The sequence below is a fragment of the Henckelia pumila genome, chromosome 4 (genome assembly GCF_033568475.1).
Source record: "Henckelia pumila isolate YLH828 chromosome 4, ASM3356847v2, whole genome shotgun sequence".
Classification (NCBI taxonomy): domain Eukaryota; kingdom Viridiplantae; phylum Streptophyta; class Magnoliopsida; order Lamiales; family Gesneriaceae; genus Henckelia; species Henckelia pumila.
In genome coordinates this window covers 16,589,412-16,612,352 of record NC_133123.1, presented here as the reverse complement: position 1 = coordinate 16,612,352, position 22,941 = coordinate 16,589,412, and the positions used below count along the sequence as shown (strand labels likewise).

The 22,941-nt window shown below is 32.1% G+C and overlaps 2 long non-coding RNA genes across 2 annotated transcripts; one reads left to right on the top strand and one right to left on the bottom strand.

Annotated features, from left to right (window-relative positions):
• The first annotated feature begins 14,969 nt into the window (after nucleotides 1-14,969).
• LOC140867128 (uncharacterized) lies at nucleotides 14,970-16,504 on the top strand. Its single transcript, XR_012145050.1, has 2 exons — nucleotides 14,970-15,195; nucleotides 16,027-16,504. It is a non-coding gene; the product is annotated as an uncharacterized lncRNA (long non-coding RNA).
• A 1,208-nt stretch (nucleotides 16,505-17,712) lies between these two features.
• Nucleotides 17,713-19,148, bottom strand: LOC140867364 (uncharacterized). Its single transcript, XR_012145126.1, has 3 exons — nucleotides 19,011-19,148; nucleotides 18,902-18,934; nucleotides 17,713-18,681 (listed from the first exon to the last, which is right to left on the bottom strand). It is a non-coding gene; the product is annotated as an uncharacterized lncRNA (long non-coding RNA).
• Between the last annotated feature and the right edge of the window lie 3,793 nt (nucleotides 19,149-22,941).

Here is a 22,941-nt window from a genome sequence, read left to right as displayed (position 1 = left end):
ATTTTATGGGCTCGTATCGTAATAGGGTATGAGATGTTTCCCTAAGAGTAGTGATTAAGCATATCGAAGGGTCTATATTTCAACACATGAATAATATTAATGTTGATATATAGTGCTAATATGACATAATATAAACCATTAAATTCAAGGTTAGAGTAGTGACTTTAGGGTAACTTTAACTCAACATGAAATTAAAATGCATGCCATAAAATTAATTTAAATAACATAATTTTTAAAAAAAATTCAATACTTGAGTTGTCTAGCCCCGGGCCTAGGCTCATGGCTATTCGACTGTACAATGAGCATCTATAACAAATAGTTTCTATCTCTCCCTATTTACGAAAAATGGTTAACCTCAGTCAAGGTTCTCAACCACGAAGCATAATGAAATTTCGAGATCGAGTTTCAAATTTTACAAGTTTATACGAGTTTAATAAAAAATATTTTTAATTTTTATAAAAATTTTAATTATCTGCTTCCAATATGTGGGCTAATAACACACATTTATAATCAATTTTTTCGCTATCACATGAGATTAAACAAATACCTCTTCTCTATTCTCTATTAGGATAAATTTATATAAATGCATTATTTGATAGCTCAAGTTTCCTATTGGTGTTTTTTTTTATAAATCACTTGTGTCTTTGCATCATTATATCAATTCATTCAAAGATATCATATTTATTATTTATTTTTATTAATTATTCATCACTTCGTTAGAGGATTATTTGTTGTATAGTTTTACATTTGGATAATATTTGTTTGGTAACTTTGATGGTACGAGTTTATTAATAATTTTTGTATCTCCGTCCAACTTCTCCCTGTTCTATCTCCTGTGCATGTTATCGTTAATAATTTTGTGTATTTCTTCCAAGGAGTTTGGTTAATTTATTCCAATCGATCATGAAAAGTGATATATATAGGTTCTAAAAGAAGAGGTACAATATAATTAGGTCCACATGAGAAAATTTCCCATATATAGTGGATGTTATTCGAGTTGCTCATAAGGCTTCTGGTGAGGTTTTTTTCAAATTCAAAATTGTTTCAAAGAAATGGTTTTCTATGTTGCAAAAGCATGCAGCTTTCAAGGCATCAGCGATTCAAAGCCCCTTCCCAATCCAGTCGAGATTTTTCTGCCACAAGAAAGAATCTGAGGCAGAAGCAGCTAGCCAGCCTTCAAGTGATCAATTGAGCTTGAAGGATATTATTATATATCGGAGAAGGTATGAATCATGGCTGAGAATGAAAGAATTTATGGCAAATCTTGATATTTGAAATATACAGTTAGAAATATATATGCACGTATTTTGCACGTACACTAGAAATATGCACGTGTAGTGCACGTATTTCGCACGGAGACTAGGAATATGAAATATACCATTGGTTTATGTATATATTGGACGTAGTCTAGAAACACAGAATCGACGGGTTCAGCAATCGATTTGTGGTTTTCTTGTCTGAATCAAGTAAATGGGTGGAAGAAGCCCGCCGGATGTGGAAGACGAAGGGGATAAAATCGCGGAAAGTTTGTTAGATGAGAATCAAGGGAAATTGAGATTTTTTGTGGTGACATTGAAGGGATCCAGGAGTTTCATCATTTGGGCATTGAATGACTATGATCGGGGGGAGTGGTGTTTGCAGCATAGAGTCGGGTTGGGTGACATCCGATCCACCGATGGCGGCCGCCTGAGTTTGTTTACGGTGCCTTTGTCTTTTCATCCTTCTGATCCGGAGACTGTGTACATGATCGATGACGACTTCATTTTCTGCTACAACATCAACACCAAAGCGTCGAAAATTCTGGATGCTTCCAACAAGAATTATCGATGTCGCTTCCCAAGATGTTACTTGTACTCGTTTCTGATTCCGACATGGCCGACATCTATCAACTCTCCATCCTTCCAGGTCGCCCTCGCCGGAGATTGATTAAAGCTTTGCTTCATTCGTTTTTGGATTATACATTAATTTGAACTATATATAATTGGTATGGAATATTAACTGCAGTCTGTTGCATATTTAAGTGATTTAATTATCTCTAAATGTTAGAGGTACTGATGGAAATAAAATGGACATTGCCGAAAGTTTATTAAACGAACATCAAGGACATTAGAGATACTTTGTGGTGTTTGCAACACAGAGTCGGCATTAGTTGGCCGCCTAAATTTTGTAACTTGCACTCGTTTGTGATTCCAACATGGCCAACATCTATCGACTCCAGGTCACTGGAGATATATTGATTAATCTTTCTTTCATTTTTGGATTATACATTTGAACTATTGATATGAAATAATTGTCTTTTGCGTACCTAAATTATTTATGGGTTAATCTATGCTACACCGAGAGTGTTTTTTTCCCTATTAAAATATCATTAGATCATGTGGTTCATTCACGTTTTTATGGACATTGATATATGTGTTGATGATCCAATGATTAATATTTGACAACATTATAGGAGAGAAATATTATTTTTTATGCTAAAAATATTATTTTTTTTATTGTAAATATGAGCAGATTTGATTAGCGAATGAATGTATTTACTTTTATAGGTTAATCATGTTGTTCTTGATAAAATCTTGCATCGAATGATTAGCAAATTATGTACTTACCAAATAAATGAAATCATGTGCGAAATGCGTGCAGTATTGATAAATTACTAATTTATTTGACACGTGGGTAATGCGTGCATATACAATAATTTGGTAATCTATCAATTTTAAGAATATTATATATAAAATGGAGAAAGAATTTTTTTTCTAAGAAAAATCGACAATTATTTTCTTAATGTTTTTGACTTTGGCATGGAATTTATATTTTAGTTATAATATTTAAAATGTCCTCATGTCCTTTTTTTATTGTATTTAATAATTTCTTCAAGGAACTTATTGGATAATATGTAATTTAAATGTATTTTCAAAAAATAAAATTTTGAGTTTTATAATGTTAGCTTTTAGCCCGCCGCAACTGTTTATTACAAGCTTGACAGTTAACATGATGGAGCTTATGGTGCGTTTTGTTTTTGTTTTTTCTTTTCTCTTCTTTTCTTTTGTTTTCGTTTTTTTTTTTTTTTGTTGTTTTTGTTTTGTTTTAACATGAACTCGAACCAAATTTTCGCTTTCATTGAGAGATATTTATTTCGCTAAAACCAAATGGTCATCGACGAATCATATGATATACTTTTGATAAAGTATCATTATTGAATTTTGTCTGCTGAAAAATTATCAGCAGCTGAATTTGCTAGTTACTAGTTGTTTGCTAGTTGATATTTAATAGTTTTCTTCGATATTTTCGTACCATGACAACAGTCAGCTGCTAATTCAGAATTATAACTGATGTATTAACTCGAAATAATAACACAAAATAAGAACAATAATAACACAGTCATTCTACAAGAAGATATTATAAGTAATTAATAAATTAATGAGAAAGAAGTTAAGATTTAGTTCCCCACAAATGCGACTATTTTTTCAAATTATATAATGTATTTTTTGAAAAATATATCCAAGTATTCAGAAACAGAGAGCCAAATTGCCAAGATCCCCAATCCCATTCCCATATAGCTAGACCAACAATAACATGAATCAAAGATACTCATTCCTAAAAATATAGCAAATAATAAACTAGGAAGATTAGATAAATATGAAAGGGTTAACAACATGTCTTACGGATAAATTATATGAGGTCGTCTAACAAAATACCTACTCTTTGAGTAAATAATCATATAAAATATTGTGATACGTAAACTGTGAACGTAATTTTCATTATAATCATGATATGATTGTATTATGAAGTATGAAATTAAGTAGGACCTTTATCGTTTAAACTATATCGATTGAGATTTACTTTTTCATAAATCCATAAATGGGTGTGTTCGAGTTCAAAACCAATTAATTTGTCTTGATAAGTGGAATAGTATTGTTGCTCGATCTCCACAAAAATCAAATTATACATTCGATGGTGATAGGATATGATATATATAGTGGAGTATGATCTTTATCTTTCTCTATATAAAACATCTTCCCCTTAAACATCATCTTTTGTTTTACCAAAATTGCCCTTTCTCTATTTTTTTTATAATTTCAATATTTCTAATCGCATTTTAGTCTCTCGATAATTTTTATAATTACAATTTAGTCCATCGATAATTTTTATATCATATTAATAAAAAAACAATGTACAAGCACGCATCGCGTACACCAATACATTAATTATAATAATTAAGCTCGACGCATCATGATCTCACTACTTGTTGACAACAGAAGAGATCAAATTGACAACCATGATCTCACTACTTGGAGGTATTTTTATGTGTGATTTACTATCTAATTTAAATTCGATTAAGACTCATTATGCATGAAATTATGTTTTTTTTAATTATTTGTTTCTAATCAGTGTACATATGGACCGTCTGATCTTTCGCATTCTGGTAACTAAAGCATTGAGAAGTTTTACACAAGACTTTATCTCAAATTTGAGATGATCTTAGTGCTATATGGACTATCAGCCGGCGTTGATGGGAAATACACAAATTTATTCAATGAGCTTTTAGTTTAAAAATAATAATGATTTATATGGAAATACATACAAAAGGATAATTCCTTATTTGCTCCTTTGTTTTATGTCATTTTTTTTTTTCTGATTTAGTCACACAATTTCCTTTTTTTTTTTTGCATTTGTTTCTTCCATTAATTTGAGTGTTAAAATGGACGCAAATTTAGCATGTGATAGTCACGTGCAGGAATTACATGTCCAACTGTGAACGCTTCACTTCTTCACTTCCTATAAAATTGATTTTCATTTCGAAAACCTATTGTTCGTGTTCCTTACGCCTTCACAACCCTCTCAATGGCGTCGACATTACCTCTTGTCAACGCTCTTCTATGAGATGTAAGTTATCTATTTTTTTTCTTCATTTCCTTTTAGTTCCCAATTTATGTGATATGAAAGTTTTTCTCTGAGATGTACTTTCTGAATTCTAATTTTGTTATATAGTTTGGGGGAATTTTAAACAAGATATTCATTCTACAAGAAAATATCATGAGGAAATAAATGATTAATAAATGAAAAACAAATAAGTTAAGATTTTAATTCCCCACAAATGCGATCGACTATATATGTTATTTGTCTTTGAATGTTTCCAATGAGATTTTTGAATGATATTTTTTTTTTGCAAGAATTATCTAACTTTAGGGAAAATATTTGATTTATATGTTTGACATCTTAGTTGGTCGAAAAATATTGCGGCGTTCCAGCTTAGTCCTAAATGTTTAAAAAAATTGGTCGGATTAATATTTCCAATTTAATGGTTAAAATTAATGGGTGAAAAGACCTGGTTCAGTCTCAGATGACCCCTTACTCAATCTGGTATCAAATGGTTTGACGTTCCTGATTTACATCCAAAGATTTACAAATTTTGACCGATTTTAAGGACATGGTTAATTGATACATGCCATGTATGTGATTAGTTAACCATTAAATTTATAAAAGAATCATTTTGTAAAAGTTTAGGATCAAATTTACAAACAGTTGGTGCCCACCCAACAAATACATCATATATCATCAACATGGCTCATAGCCAAATTAATCTACGCGAGCATTTCAAGTAACACATTCAAAACACACTCATAAGATTTCGATATAACTTCATGTCGATATACTTAGTTTAATCTATAAGATGTGAGATTTACATAAATTTTATGGGCGAGTATCGTAATTGGTATCAGATGTTGCCCTGAGAGCAGTACCCTTATCGCATATCAAAGGGTCTATATCTCAACACATGAATAATATTAATGTTGATAGTGCTAATATATGACATAACAAAGACCATTAAATTCAAGGTTAGAGTAGTGACTTTAGGGTAACTTGAACTCAACATACAATAAAGATGCCATAATATAATTTAAATATCATAATTTAAAATTTTGTTCAATATTTGAGTTGTATAGCCCCGACCTTAGGCCCGTGCATGTGCTACTGCATAATGAGCCTCTATAGCAAATACTTTGTATCTCTACTCATTTTACGAAAATTTTTAACCCCAGTCAAGGTTCTCAACCACGAAACTTAATGAAATGTCGAGATCGATTTCAAGTTTATAAGCTTAAACGAGTTTAATGAATTTTTTTTTTTATATAAAATTTTTAATTATTTACTACCAATATTGGGCTAATAACATACAATATATAATAAATTTTTTCGCTATCAAATGAGATCAAACAGATACATCTTCTCTAATAGAATAAATTTATATAAATGCATTATTTGATAGCTCAAGTTTCCTATTGGTGTTCTTTTACAAATCAGTTGTGTCTTTGCATCATGATATCAATTCATTCAAAGCTATCATATTTATTATTTAGTTTTATTAATTATTCACTTCGTTAGAGGATTATTTTTTGTACAGTTCTACATTTGGATAATATTTGTTTGGTAACTTTGATGGTGCAACTTACGAGCTAGTTTATTAGTAATTTTTGTATCTCTCCCCAACTTCTCCATGATGCAGGTTATCGCTAATAATTGGTGCATTTCTTCCAAGGAGTTTGGTTTATTCCAGTCGATCATGAAAAGTTATATAGGTTCTAAAATAAGAGGTATAATTATAAATAGGGCCGCACGAGGAAATTTCCAAAAGTGGATGTTGCTCATAAGGCTGACAGTGACGTATTGTTCAAATTCAAAATTGTTTCAAAGCAATGGTTTTATATGTTACAGAAGCAGGCTTAAAGTCATCAGTGATTCAAAGCTCCTTCCTAATTCATTCGAGATTGTTCGGCCACAAGAAATAATCTGACGATCAATTGAGCTTCGAGGATATTATATATTGGTGAAATATGCACGTGGTTTGCACTAAACTGGAAATATGCACGTGCAGTATACGTATTTTGCACGGAGACTAGAAATATAAACATACAAATAAAATTATTGAATTTAATATTTAAATTATACAACAAATATGTGTGTGTTTTGGACATAGACTAAAAACATAAAATCGACGGGTTCAGCATTGGGTTAGTTCTTTATGGTCTTCTCGAGGATGTTGGTTGTCATGTTCAAATACATCATTACCCTCCCTCCATATGAATGTTGATTTGCTTATGATTTTGTGTTGCTCGCGGGCGAACAAAGGTTTAAGTATGAGAGAGTTTGATATGTCGATATTTTTCTATGTTTACTTGAATTAAATTATGATGATTAGGTGCGTTTTGATTGATTATATTCATGTTATAGTTTCTAATCATTGTATGTGATTTGATATAGGAAAAGAGATGAAATGGAACTAAATATGGAAGAAAGAGCCGAGATAAGAGAAGAATTACGAAGCAGCAATGATCAGAAAATCATATTTAATTTTAGAGAACTCCAAATCCAATATCTACCTTTCAGAATAAAGTTCAATATGTTTTGAAGCAGCTGTTCAAATTTCAGCTCAATCCAATGGCTAGATCTCCGGATATGAATATTTAAAAATCGATGCTCGCTGGAAAAAGTCGCGCTCGATCCTGTCCACTCACAAGATCGAGCGCGAGAAAGAATTTGCAAACAGTAAGTTGGATATTTTTGCGCGCTATATCCGTCCAACTCGCACGATCGAGCACGCGAGTCGTGCAGAGAAAAAAAATAGAATTTTGATATTTTAAAACTATTATTTTGCGGGCTTTATTTCGTGGGCTTTCAAAGCCATATAAAAAGAGGTCTTTGGACGAGAAAAACGATTGGGAACGCAGGGATTAGACGGCTACATACAGAGAATTCATCTCGTGGCTAAGTTTTATCTTTCTTGTTCTTAGATTTTAATTCTTCTAGTTTTTATTCTTGGTTGAGGAAGACAAACCCTTGATTTTATTCACTTTGTGAGATTTTGATTTTCAATGTTTGATTTTTATCGAGTATCAAGAGTTGTTCTGGTTTTTTTCATGCTTGTGTGTTTGATTATTAGATTGATCACCTGATAATTCTTTCGTACAATCTACCGCTAAATTAGAATTCAAATCCGTAATTGTTTGAATCATCTAATTTGTGAAGCAACTGCGTTTAATATTTTCTGCTGTTGAATTTATTAAATCGTAGGAACAACAATTAACTAGGCTAAATACATCCGCTGGTGTATGTGTTGTCTAGATTCATCAGTTTCACTCATATGAATGCTACCTTAGATTTAAATCTAGATCACTGGTATTTGGGTTGATTTATTGGTAAGGGTTAATCTAGAACGCTGGTGTCTAATTAACTAAGATTAAGGTGGAACAGAAATTAGATTTTCAATGATGAATATTCAAAGTGAATTAATTATTTTTAGAGAATCGATGACCGAGTGAATGAATTCAAGGGTGTAGTCGACCGATACCAAATCTCGTTATTTTTATTGATCTTTCTTATTTTAATTCTTGCATAGTAGTTTTTAAAATAAAAAAATCCCCTTTTATTTATTTTCAGTATTTTTAATAACACAAATAAATTTCACTTTCCTCGTGGGAATGATCCCATACTCTCGCTACTACATGTTTATTTAGTTAATCTGAGTTGGGTTAATTTGGGCGTGACACGATTAAGCGCTACCAAATTTTGGCGTCGTTGACGGGGAAGACGTTTAATTTATTTGTGTTTTTGTTTTTATTTTATTCTTCATTTTTTGATCTATTTTTTTTTTGTTTTTGCAAGAATTCTCTTGGTGTGATACTTCGAGATGTCAAATCGACAAGTATTAGCAAGTTTTATCCAGCAACACGGAGAGCCATTCTACGCAGCATGGAAGAGATTCAAAGATTTGGAAGCCATCTTCCGGTATCATGAGTTTTCTAACTATTCTCTCCTTACAATTTTTCTTGATGGTTTGGATGCAGTGACAAGAAGATGGGTAATTGATGGAGCTTTCACAACCGGTATTTCAATATTTTTCCGAGATGATGATACCATGAGACACCTGTTGGATGATATGGCCGAGTTTGACTATTACCGGTATTCACACTCTCAATACCCAGATTTTACAACAACCATTCGAGCTTCAAAAGGAGGAGGGAAGTTGTTTGCAGTTGGATCTTACATCTGCTGGAGGATATCATGAGAAAGCTTGTGGCATCGACTGTGAAAACTGTAGAAGATCTAAAAAATTCTTGATGTCACCTTGTGGAGAAAATGGAGAATATCAAGAGATCAATCTGCCATGAAAACAAAGAAAAAGAAATGAAGCAAGATACTCAAGCAGTGACCAACCCAGTTTGGTTTAATGATGATGACTCAGAGAACCAGGATTGGGAGTGCGAATCAATTCCTACTGAAGATTTAGAGGTGTTTGAGTCTTCTCTTCTTATTGAACCTCAGTCGGAAAATATTCTGGAAGAAATAGTGTATGATGGAAATATGTTACCACTCAAGTTTGAGGATGATGGAGTTCAAGAGTCTATCGATATGAGCTCATCGATAGTATTATCATACACACATCCCCAATATCCTTCCTTTCCATTAGTACCAGTTTCAAAAGATGTTAGCTTCTGAGAGCCCGCAGAGATGTTCTCTTCCCATGTTTATCAGCTACTTTGGAGTGTTGTTGAGGTGACGAGCTTAAACTGTATACATCTAGCCAAGCTTGAGGGCACATGGAACAAAAACCTATTTGTGGTGTCATATGACACTTATTTTAGGCGCCAGCCGCTCTTTGAGGAGTGCTTCTGAGGGTCAAGCTGAAGACTGGAAATCAAGCGCTGCTTGGGAGGCAACTCAAGGGGAGTATTTACTTTCATTTTCAGTTTTTATTTTTATTTTTATTTTGCATTTTGACTTACATTGGGGACAATGTAAGATTTTAAGTATGGGGGGAGAGGACTTAGCCAATCAGTTAGAGCATTTAGCCGTATTTTTGAAAATTTTTTAGAGCTTATAGTTAGCAATGAATATCACTGTTGAAATTCACTAGCCTATGATGAAGAAGTTTGTAAAATTATTTTTGGTGAAAATTTACTCTTGATTGGATATGAGAAACCGTAGGTTGAGTAGTGAATATTTTAAGCACACATGTTTGACTAGTGAACTGTAGCGATGTATTAGATGATGTTTGTGTCTGTTGGACCATTGCACGACAATAGGTGTTGGTGGAGCCTAATAGTGTTTTTTGAACCCTGATGATCTTTTTGACTTGGCATAAACGATATTGGGCGCACCTAGAAAAAAAAATTTACAACTCCATCCGGGCCTAGAAAGGATTGAAATCCTAAAAGATTAAATTCAAGGCTAAGTATGCGGATTAAATGGGGTTGATGCTCCATCCGGGCTATAGACGAGGGGATTAGAAAAGAAAAAAAAAATTCATATCCTATCCAGTTATAACTAAGTTTGCGGGTAATTATTGGGGCTAAAGCAATACCGGGTGAAAAATCCAGAGGTGCGTAATTTTATCTCAAGAGAGTTGTGTTTTTGTTTGAAGATTTTTGGGAGGAAAGGTCACTTGACAGTGATATTTACACTGAATTGTTATAGGTCGGCGAACAGCCTTAGAACGGAGTCTTTTGAAGTTGCACTAGCTGGAATATAATAACATGACACACACACACACGTTTACGATTGACTGATGGTGTATTATGGAAAATCGAGAGTATTCAAAATTTTGTTTTGTATGTGGGGACTTCTCTAAGGCTGTGATTTCATTATTCATCTTTGCTTATGATTTTGTATTGCTCGAGGGCGAGCAAAGGTTTAAGTATGGGGGAGTTTGATATGACGATATTTTTCTATGTGTACTTGGATTAAATTATGATGATTAGGTGCATTTTGATTGATTATATTCATGTTATAGTTCCTAATCATTGTATGTGATTTGATATAGGAAAAGAAAAGAAATGGAACTAAATATGGAAGAAAGAGCCAAAATAAGAGAAGAATTACGAAGCAGCAATGATCAGAAAATCATATTTAATTTTAGAAAAGTCCAAATCTGATCTCTAACTTTCAGAATAAAGTTCAAGATGTTTTGAAGCAGCTGTCCAAATTTCAGCTCAATTCAACGACTAGATCTCCGGATATGAATATTTAAAAATCGCTGCTCACTGGAAAAAAAGTCGCACTCGATCCTATCAACTCACAAGATCGAGCGCAAGAAATAATTAGCAAACAATAAGTTTGATATTTTTGCGCGCTCGATCCGTCCAACTCGCACGATCGAGCGCGCGAGTCGTGCAGAGAAAAAAAAATAGAATTTTAAGATTTTAAAACTATTATTTTGTGGGCTTTATTTCGTGGACTTTCAAAGCCATATAAAAAGAGGTCTTTGGACGAGAAAGAGGATTGGGAACGCAGGGATTTACGGCTACATACAGAGAATTCATCTGGCGGCTAAGTTTTATCTTTCTTGTTCTTAGATTTTAATTCTTCTGGTTTTTATTCTTGGTTGAGGAAGACAAACCCTTGATTTTATTCACTTTGTGAGATTTTGATTTTCAGTGTTTGATTTTTATCGAGTATCAAGAGTTGTTCTGGTTTTTTTCATGCTTCTGTGTCTGATTATTAGATTGATCACCTGATAATTCTTTCGTACAATCTACCTCTAAATTAAAATTCAAATCCGTAATTGTTTGAATCATCTAATTTGTGAAGCAACTGCGTTTAATATTTTCTGCTATTGAATTTGTTAAATCATAGGAACAACACTTGACTAGGCTAAATACATCCGCCGGTGCATGTGTTGTCTAGATTCATCGTTTCACTCATATGAATGCTACCTTAGATTTAAATCTAGATCGCTGGTATTTGGGTTGATTTATTGGTAAGGGTTAATCTAGAACGGTGATGTCTAATTAACTAAGATTAAGGTGAAACAGGAATTAGATTTTCAATGATGAATATTCAAAGTGAATTAATTATTTTTAGAGAATCGATGATCGAATGAATGATTTCAAGGGTGTAGTCGACCGATACCAAGTCTCGTTATTTTTATTGATCTTTCTTATTTTAATTCTTGCATAGAAGTTTTTAAAATCGAAAAATACCCTTTTATTTATTTCCAGTATTTTTAATAACACAAATAAATTTCACTTTCCTCGTTAGAACGATCCCTACTCTCGCTACTACATGTTTATTTAGTTAATATGAGTTGGGTTAATTTGGGTGTGACACGATTAAGCGCTACCAGTTTTGTTACTCAAATTGAAGATAATGTCCTCGCGAGTTATAGAGTTGTGCTCATTGATTTGCGTACTAGACGTAGAATCTATAGATTTGCGTTGTACGTATTATATCTGAATCATGTAAATAGGTGGATTTTGATATGGATTATAAGCAAGAAATTTACATTTATGGGTGGAAGAAGCTCGTTTCTCTTGACAAAGTCCTGCACCGGATGATTAGCGAGCATAGAATAATGGCATATGATCCATATAATTACAATAAACTCGACTCATTTCTCCTGATTTCACTACCCGATGTACTTTAAGATGAAGGAGATAAAATTTCCGAAAGTTTATTAGACGAGAATCAAGGGCATCTAAGATTTTTTGCGGTACCAAGAGGGTTACACAAAAATTTTCATGAGACAATCTCACGGATTTTGTAAGACGGATCACTTCACCTAACTTATTAAAATTATTAATTTTTATTTTAAATATGAGAAAGCTTGATTAGTGAATTAATGTATTTATTTTAATATATAGGTGGAAGAATATTTTTTTCTTAACAAAATCTTGCACCGAATGACTAAAGCAGAAGAGCTCGAATTGACAATCGTGATCTCACTACATGGAGGCATTTTTATGTGCGATTTACTATCTCTATTTTAAATTATATTTTAAATTCGATTAAATATTCATTATTCATGAAATTGTGTTTTATTATTATTTTTTCTAATTTGTGTACATTATGGACCGTCTGATTTTTCGCATTTTGGTAACCTCAAGCATTGAGAAGTATTTTACGAGACTTTATCTCAAATTTGATATCTTAGTGCTATATGGACTATCAACCATTGATGAGGCAATATTTTTTTATAATACACACAAACACATTTATACAATATGAAATATAATAAGTTATTCAATGAGCTTTTACTTTTAAAATACTAAAGATTTATATGAAAATAAATACAATAGGATAATTCCTTGTTAATCCATTTTTTTAAGTTATTTCTCTGATTTAGTCACACAATTTCCTATTTGTTCGGATTTATTTCTCCCATTAATTTGAGTGTTAAAATGGACGCAAATTTAGCATGTGATAGTCACGTGCAGGAATTACATGTTCAACTGTGGACGCTTCTCTTCTTTCCTTCCTATAAAATTGATTTCATTTGGAAACCCTAATTTTTGTGTTCCTTACTTTCACAATCCTCTTAGCGGCGTCTCCTCTACCTCTTGCCAACGCCCTTCTATGATATGTAAGTTCTCTATTTTTTTTTCCTTTTCTTTTTTTCCTTTTGATTCCCAATTTAATGTGATATGAAAATTCTTCTGTGAGAAGTAATTTCTGAATTCCAATTTTGTTATATATTTGGTGGAATTTTAAACAAGATAGTCATTCTACAAAAAGATAACACTAGGAAATAAATGATTAATAATGAGAAACAAATAAGTTGAGATTTTAATTCCCCACAATGCTACTATCTTTTCAAATGATATGTGTTTTGTTTTTGAATGTTTCCAATGAGATATTCGAATGATTTTGTGTAAGAATTTTGTAACTTTAGGGGAAAGGTTTGGTTTATATGTATGACACCTTTCCTCTTCGATCCCAAATATTGTGGCGTTCCCAACTTAGTCCTAATTAATGTTCCAAAAAATTGGTTGAATTAATATATACTTCCAATTTAATGGTTAAAACTAATGGAGGAAAAGACATGGTTCAGTCCCAGATGAACCCCTTTCTCAATTTGGCCTCAAATGGTTTTACGTTCCTGATTTGAACCCAAAAATTTACAAATTTTGACCCATTTGAAGGACATGATTGACACATGGTATGCGATTAGTTATAACCATTAAATTGATGAAAGAATCATTTTGTAAATATTGAGGATCAAACCGAGAATAACAGTATTCGGGACGAAATCAAGAAAGGGTCCAAATACTTGCCACTATGTTGGGTCTTTTCCTTTAACTTTAATCAAACAGTTGGTGCCTACGCAAAAATATATAAACATATATCATCAGCATGGGTCATATCCGAATTGATCTTCACAAGCATTTCAAGTCACACATTCAAAACACACTCCTAAGATGTTGATATAATTCGTTATCGATATACTTAATTTAATCTTTAAGATGTGAGCTTTATATAAATTTTGTGGACTCATATCGTAATTGGGTATGAGATGTTTCCCTAAGAGTAATATGCATGAATAATATTAATGTTGATATATAGTGTTAACATGACAAAACACATACTATTAAATTCAAGGTTAGAGTAGTGAATTTAGGGTAACTTGAACTATCAACATGCAATTAAGATGCCATAAAATTAATTTAAATATCATAATTTTAAGAAATTTTCAATACTTGAGTTGTATCCCCCGGCCTTAGGCCCGTGTCTGTGCGACTGCACAATGAGCTTCTATAACAAATACTTTGTATCTCTCCCCATTATACGAAAATTGTTAACCCTAGTCAAGGTTATCCACCACGAAGCGTAATGAAATGCCAAGATAAGTTTCAAGTTTTACAAGTGTACCATGCATCCAGAAATTTCCATAACCATCAAGACCGCATGATAAAGTTTCAGGAAAATAAACTGGATTTTGTTAATGTTGATGTTTATTTATTTTATGTTGATTGATTTAAATTACATATTTAAATATTTTAATGCTCTTGTCTTGAGTTTTAAATGTTTCGGAGATGAGATCGAGGTGATTGGCGGAGGAGGATCCCGAAAATGGTGGAAGCTTAAAATATTGAGTAACTCTCCTGTGAGACTGTCTCACATTAAACGGGTCAACCCAGTTAAAATTCAAATATCCATCTCATTATTCGGATCAGGCCCATAAATTCTCCTTCACTTATCCTCTCCCACGCCTCTCATGAAGATCCCAAATTTCACGCTAATATTACTCCAACTCCATCGCACTGATTTTTGCTCCTAACTCCATCGCAAATCTCGAAAATCAGTGGACAATCATGGCTGATCTCATCTGCGATCAAGACCTGTTGTGAAAATAGCGCAACAAAACGAGCTTTGTTCACCCAACTTCTTCATCTTCGAAGCAGAGGACGAGTAAGGGAAGAGGTAAATCTTTTTTTATTTTGTGAAAATGGCGCACAAACTCGCTTTCATCAATTTAGTGTTTCGTGAAATTGGTGGTAAATCTTGACACATGGGTCGAAATTGTGTTTCCTCAGGAATTTATTTAGGTTTTTCGTTTGTAGGGTTTGAATATCATTTACTATGAATTCGGTGTAGTGGTGTGTTGATAATTCTTTTTTAAATTTGATGAAAACTAAATTTTTGCGGTTTTTGTAATGAGTTCAAATTCTATATCTCACATCATTTGTTTTTAACACACACTCGTCAAATTCGGAATAGGTCTGGCTTTCCACCCGTTCGATGGTATATTACAGGCCTCACGTCATATTCCAAAAACCTTTTAGTTCTCTTTTACACTCTTGGTTCTTTTGTCAGCACAATTTCTGATGACATACAAAAAACAGATTTGTGTGTAAATAAACCAACAAACAGATCACCTTTAAGTTTTCTTTTTTTTGGCTTACTGAAGATTCGGTCTTTGGGGAAATATCTGTTGATGTTAATGCATTTTTTGTGTTTCGAATAAAAATCAAGAATTGGGAATGAAATTAGTGATTGTTTGAAAGGATTATCTTTTACAGCTTTGTTTGTTTTAGTTAAGATTAAATGCACTGATGACAGTAATGCTTTTATTGATGGAAACCAAATTAATTGAACTGAAATCTATTGCTCCAATTTACCTTTAGTTTCTGATCAATGACATTATTGTGATACGGATTTTCATCTCTAATGCTACTGTCTTGCTACATTTTATGTTGCTTTCTATTTTTGTTTGCCTCATTATGCTTGAAATATCCCTCTTATCATGCCCAGTTTTGTGTTGAAAGTAAGAGAACATTGAGGAAATAGAGCTCATTTTAATCTCCAAGATTTAATGAAGTAGAGGGGATGATTACAGCAGATTGTTAGGACAAGAAAATGTATGAAGTCGATCCTGGGAGACACTATAGAGTATGTGAAACAGCTGCGCAAGAAAATCCAAAAGCTTTAAATGCATACACATGACATGGAGGCAGAAAGGAATAATAGTAAGCGGAAACTTATGCTTGCAGATGGAAGTGTGGCGATGGCAATAATGGTGGGGTGATGCTGAGGGCAGGAGAGTCCAGCAAGCTGCGAGAGGCAGCGAATGTGAAGAATGTCGTGCAATTAGAGGTTTTATAATTCATTAGATCAAACCCAAATAAATAGATTGCAAATATTTATGCAGCGATTTGTATTCTGTTGAACTTTTGTGCTTTATGTATTGGTAATATTCATACTTCTAATGTTTTCTAATTTTCAAGTAATACCTTTGACCAAACAAGTATTATTTTTGTCACATGTATTAGTTTGTATGATAAAAGTATTAGTTTCATGTCAAAAGTGATACTTTTAACGTATATTTATTTGACATAAAAAAATATTAGTGTGTGTGCTAAACATATTAGTTTTTATGTCAAAAGTATTATTTCTTTTGTATTTGACACAAAAATATTACTATTTTTGTAAACAGTATTAGTTTTTATGCTAAAAGTTTTAAAAGTTATGTCAAACGTATTACTTTAAACGTATATTTATTTGATATAAAAAGTATTATAACGTAAATTTATTTGACGTTTTTCTGTCGAAAATATTATTTCTAACTTATGCTTGTTTGACATAAATAATATTAGTTTTTATGCTAAAAGTATTATCTTTTTGGCAAAAAATATTACTGGCAAAAATTAGCATGTGTTAAAAGTAATTTCTTGGCTATAAAAACTAATACTTTTAACAAAAAACTAATACGTTAGACATAGGAAATAATATTTTTTATGTCAAATTACCATACATAAAATATTACTTTTGACATAAAAACTAACATATTTTACATAAAAAACCAATACATTTAACTTTAAAAAGTAATATTTAATAAAATTTACCAAAAAACGTTAAAAATATTACTTTTGATAGAAAACTAATACTTTTAATATAAAATAATAATAATTTTTATTTAAAAAGTAATACTTTTGACTTAAAATGTAATGTTTTTTATGTTAAATTAGCATATATTAGAAGTAGTACTTTCGACAATTAATAACTAATATTTTTAACATAACTAATGATACTTTTGACATAAGAAGTAATACTTTGCATTTTTTAAGAAAAAATAATTAATTATTTTGATCTAAAAATTATTAATTTCATTGAAATACACATAAATACAAATTAATATGTTTGAACTAATAATTAATACCTTCACGGTAAACAATAATATTCTTGACATTAAAATTAATAATTTTCAATCAAATAAGCATATATTAAAAAAATAATACGTTTAACATAAAACGTAATACTTTTGTCGTGAAACCTAATACTTTGGAGATAAAAAGTAATACTTTTTAGTCAAATAAGTATATATTATAGATTAATATTTTTGACATACAAAGTAATATTTTTACTATAAAAACTAATGATTTTAATATAAAAAGTAATACAAAAAATAAGCATATATCACGAAAATAATATTTTTACAATATTTTTTGACATAAAACGTAATACTTTTGTTGTGAAAACTAATACTTTTGAACTAAAAAATAATACTTTTTAATCAAATAAACATATATTACAAAATAATATTTGAGTGAAGGTGTCATTCAAGCCCGTGCTTTCTGGTGAGGAGTGTTTGGGGGCAATGCACGTCGAACTCAAAGGCTTCATGGGCACACATTGAATTGAGATGGTCTGTAGAAGCCAAACCCTGAGGAAATATTCCAATGGTATCAACATTGCATCCGGTTGTTCTTCGATAACCATTGAACCACAAGCTTGTACCTGCGAGCATGTGTACGAACAGATGTGCTTCATGAGTGAATTTTCCTATGTTATGATAACTCTGTCCCAAATTGGAATGTGCGACCTTTATGAAAATAAGGGTTTCAACAATTTGCAGTATAAATAATTAAGGATTTCATCAATATAATCAACTAAATAACAGATAACAAGGGTTCCTCTAAAATAAATACTTTGATTGTTTTTATATGAAAATTAACAAGAGTGAAGCTTGTGCATTCTTTTGAAACAAACAAACGCACTAAAAAATTATGAGTGTGGGAAACATAGGCTTCAACAAACCCATCGTTAGGAGACACTTTCATCCACCATTTTCTTGAATAATGACAGATTTTTCTCCCTTCCCGCTTCGTGCGAATTCCGTGATCAAAACATTCCAAGAAAACCACATTATTAACCGGACTTTGGTCAAAAATCTGACAAGCATCTCCCATTCTAGATGCACTGGCATAAGCAACCACCATTGAATTCCAAGAAACAACATTTTTCTCTTCCATTCGACTAAAAATCAAATAAGAACTCTCAACTTCACCACATTTCCCATAAGCATCAATTTGGAAGCAATCACATTGAGATCTAAATTCATGGCAATCGCAACCCGGCGCAGCAGCCCCAACATAGCCAAGCTGGCACATGAATTCACCAAACCTACATCTGTAAACTCATTCATCAACATTGCATTCCTACGACATATTTGCATTTCCCTAAACAAATCAAGCTCGAGTTTGCATAATATATTTCGAGCTCAAACATGGATTGAAAATAAAAGAAATTTTAGCTTGATTGAATGATTAATTGCAAAAAAATTCAACCTCTCAGCACGTATGAATTTAGATCACGAAGTAAATACTAGAATTCGAGATACGGATATAACCTTGAGTGACGCCTGAAGGGGAAAAGCTGCTTTCTGGCAACAACATCCAACAAAGATCTCGTCAATTTCAGATTTTTTTTATAAAAAAAAAAAACAAAACAATTCTGACCTTATCCTGATACTTAGTCATCGTTCTTCAATGTTAGCGGCGATCTTCTCGGTGGATGACAGCGATTCAAGATGGTTCGTAGCCATAGATCCTAGAATGTTCGAATCCAATGAGAATCTGGGAAAAGCGCGATAGAATTAGGGCATAAACCGACAAATTGGGAGCAATTAGAATCAGGGTCAGAAACTTAGGCGAGTCGGGTCCGATTGATTATGGGTTAGAGTCCGTCTCACAGATTTGATCCGTGAAACAGTCTCATGCAAGTGTTTGCCTAAAATATTTTAGGTAGGGGAAAATCCTGGCCCTCGCGTTTATTTAAATTTCATTTTTTGATTTAAAATTTCCTTTAAAAATTCTTTTTTAAAATTTTAAAGCCTCATTTTAGACTTTTAACCGCTCTTATTTTTTTAGCACCTTTTAAAGTGAGTAGCACTTTTTATTCAAAAATAAAATGGGAGCATTATTTTTTTATTTTTTTTTAAAAAAGGAAAAAGAAATAAAAGAGCAAAGAGGCGTACTGTGTAAGCATGAGAGAGCATATATAAATAATAAAGGAGAGAAAAAAAAGGGTGGCGGCTAGGGCAGATTCGTGGAAGAGAAAGGCTCGTTTCGGGTAATTTTTGAGCATTCTCGGTGCATCGATCCTTTGCCAATATCACCAACGATCCATCTACGTTACAAAATGAGGCAATTTGATTTTTGTTTCTTGACGTATCGAAGAAGGAATAGTAAATATTTTTCTATGATTGGTATGTGCTATGTAAGGTTGAGATCGACATGTTTCGAAACTAAAACGGGATTTTCGAATCAAATGTGGAAAATTGAATGCAAATAATATATGTATATGTTTGGTGTGTGTGTGTGTGTGTATACCGGTGGGTTTTGGTGGCTTGCGGGTTGGTCCGCCCTCCGGCCCATTTTGACAGCTCTAAATCTTGCGGCTTATGTCCTGCACCCTGAAAACTTTCCAGAGGGTCCCCATCCTTTAATTGTCCTTCCCAAACCAAGCACGCTTTGGAGTTCTTATGAGATGAGCTCCCGAAAAGAAGATGCGCCTTCTTGACATGAGTAGTATTTGTCAAATATTTTAAACTCTCTTCAACCGTGTAGTCCCATATTTCGTATAGAAGCCTTCCAGGAGCCGTCCATTGTCCATGCAACCTCTTGACATCGGCGATCACTTCCTGCTCTCTTGTTAGTCCCGGGCATCATAATGTGTTTGTGTGCGTGTTTGAGTTTGTGTTTATGTCGTGTTTTTACAAGGTAAAAGAAGAAAATAATTTTAAATGATTTTTTGAATGATTTGTAGTGAAGTTATGACTGTTTATACGGGTTATGGGAGTTGACCTTTGGGTTAGTGTTGCTCTGCCAACACGACTGATACGGGCTTTGGGTGTTGACCTTCGGGTTATTGTTGCTATGCCACCTCGATTGAAACGGGCTTTGGGCGTTGGCCTTCGGGTCGATGTTGCTCGGCCAAACTTACGTCTAGGGTAAATGTTTTGCCAAACGACTAAGACTAATGACTGGAAGGAGTTTCTGAGCCACATTTCATTAAAGTTTTTAAAAGATTTATGTGTTGAATTTTGAGAGAAGAGGTGATTAGGGATGACAATTTTTTCCGCGGGTTGGGGTCTCCGCGGGAAAACCTGAAATAGGAGGGGTTCGGGGGTGAATATTCGGGTATGAGTTCGGGTTCGAAGATTTTAAAAAATCCCCGCAACTTATTGGGGCAGGTATGGGGATGCTATCCCCATCCTCGAACACGCCCGATAATAATAATAATAATAATAATAATAATAATAATAATAATAATAATAATAATAATAATAATAATAATAATAATAATAATATAATATTATTATTATTATTATTATTATTATTACTATTATTATTATTATTATTATTATTATTTGAATCTCATTCATGTTACGTAGACACATAAACTATTAATATTAATCTATGTATATATTTTTTTATTTATTTTGATAAATTTAGAAAAAAAATATAATCTTAATAAATTTTTTATTTTTGATGTATAGTATTTTATTTTAAATAATAATTTTTATTGGTAGCGATATTTGTTATTTGAAATATTTTGATTAATTGTAAAAATTAATATTATAATCAAAAAATTTACCCAAAATATTTAATGTATTTTATCATAAAATTGAATAATAATTTTTTTTATTCTTATATAATAAAATTTACTAATATCATATATATATATATATATATATTATAATAATATTTATTAATAATATATATTTTCGGGTATGGGGACGGGGATGAGGACTTGGTCCCCGCAGGGATGTGGACGAGGATGGGGACGGAGAATCTCCGATAAGAAATTATGGGGATGGGGACGGGGTTTGAATTCGGGGACGGGGCCTCGCCTCATTTCCATCCCTAGAGGTGACTGAATTTTTAAGTTTACTAGCGAAGTTTGATGTTTTATTGATTGTGTTTTTTTTTTTTTTGCGATAATTGCATATACTACCTCGATGAAATAATGAGATTGATAAAAACCCCCTATGACTATAAACCCCTTGTGTTTTCAAATTTTATGCACAAATACCCCTGAAAATACGTATAGACAAGGGGTTATGTATTCAAATTTTGAAAACACAGGGAGGTATGTGCTCAAGATTAAAAAACACAGGGAGCTAGTTGATCATTATTTTTTCATAGGAGGTTTTTAGCAATCTCGGTATTTCACAGGGGTAATGTATGCAATTACCCTTGTTTTGGGTTGTGTAAAAGTGAAGAGTATTTTTATGGGTGATGTTGGGTCAATGCCTTTTAAGTTAGGAGATTGTTTTGAAGGAATTTATGTTGAGAGGTTATATTTTTATATGTTGAAATTTGAGAAATAAAAGTTAATTTGCATGTGGTTTTATTTATTTATTATTTGGTATATATCAAAACAACTTGTTGAGCCTCTAGGCTCCCTAGTTTTTTTCGATGCAAGTGAGGAGGATTGAGTGGGGCAGACTGGTGAGGACCGGGGTACAGAGCTCGAGGGCACTTATCCGAGTCTTAAAGTTTTTCATGGTTCAGTTTAAATTTGTGTATATTTATGAATGACATATTTTGTTAAATTTCTATGTCATGAGTTCATGGGGATTTTATTCAACTGACTAGTCAGTTTAAATTTTAAGAACCTCTTTTTTAGTGTTTAGATATGTTTTATTTTTTAAAAAAAAAATTGGACGTTACAAAAAGTTTAAACGAGTTTAATGAAAAACATTTTTAATTTTTTATAAAATTTTTAATTATATTCTACCAATATATGGATTAACAACACAGACATATATATAATAAAATTTTTCGCTTTCAAATTTGATCAAACACAAACCTCTTCTCTATCAAGATAAATTTATATAAATGCATTATTTGATAGCTCAAGTTTTCTGTTGGTGCTTTTTTATAAATTAATTGTGACTTTGCATCATTATATCATTGCATTCAAAGATCTCATATTTATTATTTAGTTTTATTAGTTTTTTTAAGTATTTAGTTTTATTAGTTATTCACTTTGTTAGAGGATTTTTTTGTACAATTTTACATTTTTATAATATTTGTTTGGTAACTCGATGGTACGAGTTTATTAGTAATTTTGTATCTCTCTTCAACTTCTCCATGTTCATACCTTCAGGTTATCAGTAATTCAAAGCCCCTTCCCAATTCAGTCGAGGTTGTTCGGCCACAAAAAAGAATTTGACGCGAAGAAGCTGCCTTCAAGTGATAATTTGATTTTCAAGGATATTATATATTGGAGAAGGTATGAATCATGGCTGAGAATGAAATCTATATATATCTATAATAACTGAGTTTTTGCCATTTTTGGCAAAATCCCGTCAAAATCGTATTGCTAAAAACGAAAATCATGTCATAATTAAATTGCAATATTAATTTAATTAAAAATTGC